This window comes from Vicugna pacos, chromosome 26 (genome assembly GCF_048564905.1).
Source record: "Vicugna pacos chromosome 26, VicPac4, whole genome shotgun sequence".
In the NCBI taxonomy this organism is placed as follows: domain Eukaryota; kingdom Metazoa; phylum Chordata; class Mammalia; order Artiodactyla; family Camelidae; genus Vicugna; species Vicugna pacos.
Genome location: NC_133012.1, coordinates 19,626,140 through 19,632,368, shown reverse-complemented (window position 1 = coordinate 19,632,368; position 6,229 = coordinate 19,626,140). Strand labels below are relative to the sequence as shown.

The following is a 6,229-nucleotide window of genomic DNA, read 5'->3' as shown; positions in this document are numbered from 1 at the left end:
ACAATCTCAAGAGAAAAATGATCTGTGTCCAGTGTATATATTCTTTATGTCCGGTATATTGAATGCTGCAAATTTTCGTTTTTTGAATCGCAGGCACGTAGTAGGTGTGGTCGAACAATGGTGCCCCACAGACGTCCACCTCCTAATCCCTGAAGCTAGGAATATGCTACTTTCCAGGGTGAAAAGGACTTGGCTCTGTGATTAAAGATCCTGAGATGGGAAAATCAGTCTGGGTTATCCAGATGAGCTTAGTGTAATCACAAGAGTCATTAAAGGAGGGGAGGTAGGAAATTCGAAGTCAGTAATAGGAGAGGTGGCCCTAGAAGCAAGAGGTTGTAATGTACAGCGTGGTGACTATAATTAGTACCGTGTTGTGAAGTTGAAAGTTATTGAAAGAGTAGATCTTAAGTGTTTTCATCTTAAGGAAAAAAAAATTCGTACATATGGGAGGTGGTCAACTTTGACTTGTGGTCATCACTTCGTAATACGGTACATAAATCATTTTGTTGTATACCTTAAACTTATACAATGTTAACATATGTCAGTTATACCTCAAAATCGGGAAAAGTTAATAAAAATTTTTTTAACTTAAAAAAAGCAGCAAGAGGTTGGAGTGATGTAAGAGGCAGTGAGCCAAGGAATGAGTGCAGGCACCTTTGGAAGCTGACAAAGAAAAGGGATTCTCCCTTGAAGCTTCCAGAAGAAATACAGCCCAGTCCATACTTTGATTTTAGACTTTTGACCTCCAGAATGCTAAGAGAATAAATCTGTGTTGTTTAAAACTGCGCAGTTTGTAGTAATTTGTTATACCAGCCATTAGAAGTTAGTACAGCAGATTCTCTATTGTTTGGCATGAAAGTGTCGAGAGTCGAACATCTGGTTAACTGAATCCTTGGGAGTCTCAGTGAGGAATTGAGTCTCTTCATTCTTCATCATGCATTTTATTTTTGTTGGTCATAACTATGAACAAATACAGAGAAGCATTTCTGTGTTATTTTAGTAGGCTAAAAAGAAGGATTTCACTCAATTGCTTGGAAAAAACTGCCAGCACCATATTCCAGGGATGGTTGTCTACTTTGGTCAAAAGTTTATTATATAAAGGAATTGAATAGCTATTTCTCCAAAAATGGCCTATAAGCACATGAAAAGATGTTCAACAGCACTAATCATTAGAGAAATGCAAATTAAAACCACGAAATACCACTTCATACACATTGTGATGGCTATTAAAAAAACACAGAAAATAACATGGATTGGCAAAGATGGGGAGAGATTGAAACCCTTGTACATTGCTCGTGGAATGTAAAATGGTGTTGCTGCTGTGGAAAACTATGGCAGTTCCTCAAAAAATTGAACATAGAATTACCATCTGATGCAGCAGTTTCACTTTTCTGGGTGTACACAGATTAATATCAAACAGATATTTACGCACATGTGTTCATAGCAGCATTATTCACAATAGCCAAAAGATGGAAGCAACCCAGATGTCCATCAATAGATGAATGGGTAAACAAAATGTGGTATATACATGCGATTAAATATTCAGCCATAAAAAGGAATGAAATTGTGATACATGCTACAACATGGATGAAACTTGAAAACATTGTGCTAAGCGAAAGAAGCTGGACACGAAAGGACAAATATTATATGATTCCATTTACGTGAGATACCTAAAACAGTCAAGTCATAGCAACAGAAATTAGAAATTCTCAAGGGGAGAAGGGAATGGAGAGAAGTATTGTTTAATGGGTTGAGTTTCAGTATGAGATGATAAAAATACTCTGGAGACGGATAGCAGGGATTGTTGTGTGACAATGTGAAAGAACTTAATGTCACTGAACTATACCTTCAAAAATGGTTAAAATACTACATTTTGTGTTTCTTTTACCATGATGAAAAAATAAGAGATTATTATCTCTCAAATTTTAATTTTGACTCTTTCTGGGCTATGAATTTATAAGTTTTGCCCTTTCTCTGGTTTTCTTTCCTGCAATATCACTTCCTTAGTCATCAGTATTGAATGAATGAACCAGTGAATGTGTGAACTAGATTGTAAATAAGCTCCTGCAGGGCAGAGATTTTACTTGCTTTGTCCCTCTTCATAGTTCAGAGAACGTCATCAACTCATATGTGAAAAAAAGCCTTTCCCCAAATTCACTGAATCTGAAGTCTTTTATCAGGAAAGACGTAAATAATATCCCCCCTATCCTTTTTTAAAATTGTTCCTCACTTATTTGTAAATCGCTTGAAATAATATAGACTTGACTAATTCTATAGAGAGCTGTTAAAAGACCTTTCCATTTTATCTGGCAGTTTTTTCATCTGTGCTAAACTTTCCTTGGGTTATGAGCAAATGGACCACCCAGTGGAAAACTTTTTTGTTTTTTAAATTTAAGAATCAAGTTTTGAAAGATGGTATCTTTACTGGATTAACATTTATAAACCAACTTAAAATTAAGTGTAGTTTAGTCTCATATTTTTTCAGTATCTAAAGGGTTAGTTCGAAATACCTAAATGCTATAATAAATAGAAGAAATCGAGAAAGCAAAATGACAGATTCACAGAGAAGGTGACATTTGAGATTTCCTTCACTCCCACAAAGCAGAAACAGTAGCTCTCGTCTTGTGACCCTAGAACTTGGTAATACCTTTATTGTAATATCTATTACACTGCTTTATGCCTCCTTCCCTTATCCCCTTCTTCCTCCTCCCACCCCCGTTAGGCTGTGAGCTCTTCAAGGTCAGAGGCCATATTTTATACTAGTCTCTAACAAAGCCTGATATTTTTGGACTGAATGAAAGAACGAATATAACTCATATACTACGGTCCAGAAGTTTACAATCTGTTTAAAAGCCAGATGAATGCCCTTATTGTATCGGTTTTCTAAGGACATTTCTATATAATGTTAAAAAAGAAATTACATTTCTATATAATGTAAAAAAAAGTCCTTGACATTACTTTTTAACTATTGCATTTGAAAGATAGCATAATGAAGGAGAATCCTACAATTTAGGTCCTACCATCAATTAGATATGTGATTTTGGAGTAAGTCATTGTAACTTCTCTGAACTTCAGTTTCCTCATCTGCAAAATGGGATTTTGGTATCAGACTTATCGCCTTTATAGAATTGTAGTGAGAAATACATGTTTTAAAAAGAATTTCTGAAATTTAAATTTTCCACTTAAGTATGAAATATTATTTTTATTACTTTTTTTGGTCTACTCAGTTATTCTAGGTATATGATCATAAAAGAGTAACAGATTTATTCATTGAAAAATATTTATTAATGGCCTACTCAGTGACAACTCCTGTTCTAAACTGATTAATTCTGAAATACTAACTTTTTACTTCCCAAGAGTATATTCTCTTTCCTGTGACAAATCAGACACACTGACTTGTTTTAGGTAGTGCATAAAAGCTTTATCTAATCTTAAATACATAATGTTAATCTTAAAATATTCAAAATCCTTTCCTAATTTATGGGGGAATATTTAATCAATAATTGTGCACCCCTTACTTTATATTTCACTCTGCTCATGACAAATATCATGAAACAGCATATAGATCAGTTCAAAAAGTGTTTCAGCCTACATATATTTTGGAGAAATTAGACAGCAAATAAATAGTTTATTTTCTTTCTCTTTAATCTGCTGCCCAATAATACTGGATATCAAAATCTAAGTCAGCTTAGAATATTTTTATGTTTTGTGTTTCATAACTTGAAAACGTTAGGGTAAAATAAAGCTAAATGATATGGCTATATCTCCAAACTTCCACCTGACAAACATAGTTGTGCACTGCCTCCCAGGTCCCTGTCCTTACCCAGGCTCTTTTCTCTATCTCACAGGTAGGTGGGAGTGGATTATGAAGAACTATCAATTCCAGGAACAAGAAGTGTGAACTTAAACATATTTGAGTGTCAAGTCCTCAGATGCTACTGATTTTGGTGAACAGCCTGATGATCCACCAGAAACTGATTAGTATATTCTGTCCAAGTAAGTTGTGGTAGATTGTTAAAGTAATGGAACCAAGAATTACACCTTCCAGTGTTTAAGTCCATGTGTAGGCCCCCTAACTCCTGGCTGAGCCATATGATTTGCTTTGGCCAATGGGACGTTAGCAAACATAACACAAGCAAAAGCTTAAAAAGGACTTGTCTATGGCATCCCTAAGATTGTCACGTGAAGAAGCCCAGGCTACCTCTTGGAGGCTAAGAGCACAGGGAGCAGAGACAGACCATCTCAATGGAGACCGCATAGCCCAAGCAGCCCCAGCCTGGGTTCCAGGAGATCACAGTATCACTAGGGACCCAGGCACGAAGAGAACTGCCCAATGGACCCCAGCCCAAGTTGCTCACCTACAAAATCATGGGCAAAGAAAACGGTTGTTATTTGGTGGTAGGTGGTTATACAGCGACAGATAATTGACATACCCTATTTCCCTAAATTTCAGGTGAAAACTTAGATAAATTGAAATCATGTGATCTGCCCTTGTCAATTCTTTATCTTGATACCAGCTAATTTTATTTACAGTACTTTTCTGTGTAATTCTCTTTCTCTTTGAAGATTAGTGTAAAGACTTTTCGGACTGAAATTTTCCTAATATGAATATTTTTACTTACTAACAGGGAACACTGCTCAGCATAATTTATAGGTCTATGTTCTAAAATTTTATTCAGAGATTCATCTTTCTCTTAGAAATGCTGCAGTATGCTTCTTATAAGCTTTAGTGGTCTACAATTTGTTTTTAAAGTATTATATGATTTCTTCACTTTTACTTTTTGAAGGTTTGCTACACTTATATCCATATTTTCCATAAACCACACTCTACTTGAAAGTTTACACAGAGAGAAGGGTTAATGGACCTGTTAGGGTCTTACAGTGACACAGTAGAAGAAACTATAATGATACCTAGGTCTTTTGATTCATGTTAACACCTTTATTCAGAATTTTACTAAAAGTGGTCAAAGGCAAATACTGTGGTTTTCTCTGTAATCCCATGGGTACCTCCAAGGAGAGCTAGGGGATTTAAGGAGAAAGATACTGAATAGTGAAGAGGAAGATGCATCACATATTTGGAGAGACTGGGTGTTGTCTGCCTATTTGCACGAATATTTTAAATGTCAGTTATTTTTCACTTAATTTATCCTTATGATATCCCAGTGAGTTTAGGAGGATGCTATTCCCATCTTACAAGAGAGAATAGTGGAGACAGCATAGAGCATTCAATTATAGCCTGTCAGAATGTGCTGGCCAAAAGAAATGTAAATAAGGCACCACTACTTAATTGGGTCATTAACTTAGGCCTGGTAGGACTCAACGACACTGACTTCTGGGAAGGAACACCTGGATTCTTATTTAAAACCTTACCTAGGGCCACATCTCCCTCAATACCTCCTGATCCCACCTCTCAGTATTCCTCAAACCTTGCACAGCGTAGAAACCCAGCTACCGCTTGTTAAGTAAATGTTTGAACTGTCAGTGCTGACTTAATAGCAGAACAACGGGCTATAAGGAAGTTTCCTGACCACAAGTGTTTATTTCTCCAGATCTTCATTCTTGGGAACAATACACAGGTGTGTTGGAAAGATCACAGCCTTTAGAGTTACAGATTGGGGCTCTCAGTAAAAGTTAGACAGTTTCCCCTTTACTGGTTATGTGATTTTACTGGTTGTTATAAATCACTTAGCACTTGTCAGGGGGCTGGCTTAGATACCGGCCATATCCTACCCACAAAGCAACAAAACTAAACACTTAAAAGCATGGAATACAGATATTAAGCTCATGAATTTTAATCCTGTTTCATCCTCTGTGATATAGGATGACTAAATGAAACAGAGTTTTTAGGAAGTATCATGGCATAGTGCTTAAATGCACAAGCTCTAGAACCAGACCACATGGGGTGATAACCAAATCCTAGCTCTGATATTAGTTTTGTAACATTGAGCAAATTATTTTACCTTCTGTGCCTCAGTTCCCTCTTGTGTAGATGCAGATAACATTGTAGGGGTTGTTGTGAGTATTAAATGAAGCATGGCACACAATAAGTGCTCAATTAGTTACTATTATAGTCAACTACGGTAAACCCATATTTTGGAAAATTTTAAATATATAGAAGTATATAAACCCCTCAGCCCTCATTTACAAGCCCTGGCATGTAAATGATCGGGAAATATGGATGTGATTATGTTTTATTTGAAATAATTTGGATTTGTAGGGTACACTTTGA

General features: G+C 36.1%; 1 protein-coding gene across 1 annotated transcript in view; it reads left to right on the top strand.

Moving 5' to 3' along the window:
• SNX25 (sorting nexin 25) overlaps positions 1 to 6,229 on the top strand; it is a 99,293-nt gene that overhangs the window by 9,151 nt on the left and 83,913 nt on the right. The window contains exon 2 of the mRNA XM_072950450.1: positions 3,849 to 3,996. The gene's annotated coding sequence lies outside the window, so the exon portion shown is untranslated. The remainder of the gene's footprint in view (positions 1 to 3,848; positions 3,997 to 6,229) is intronic.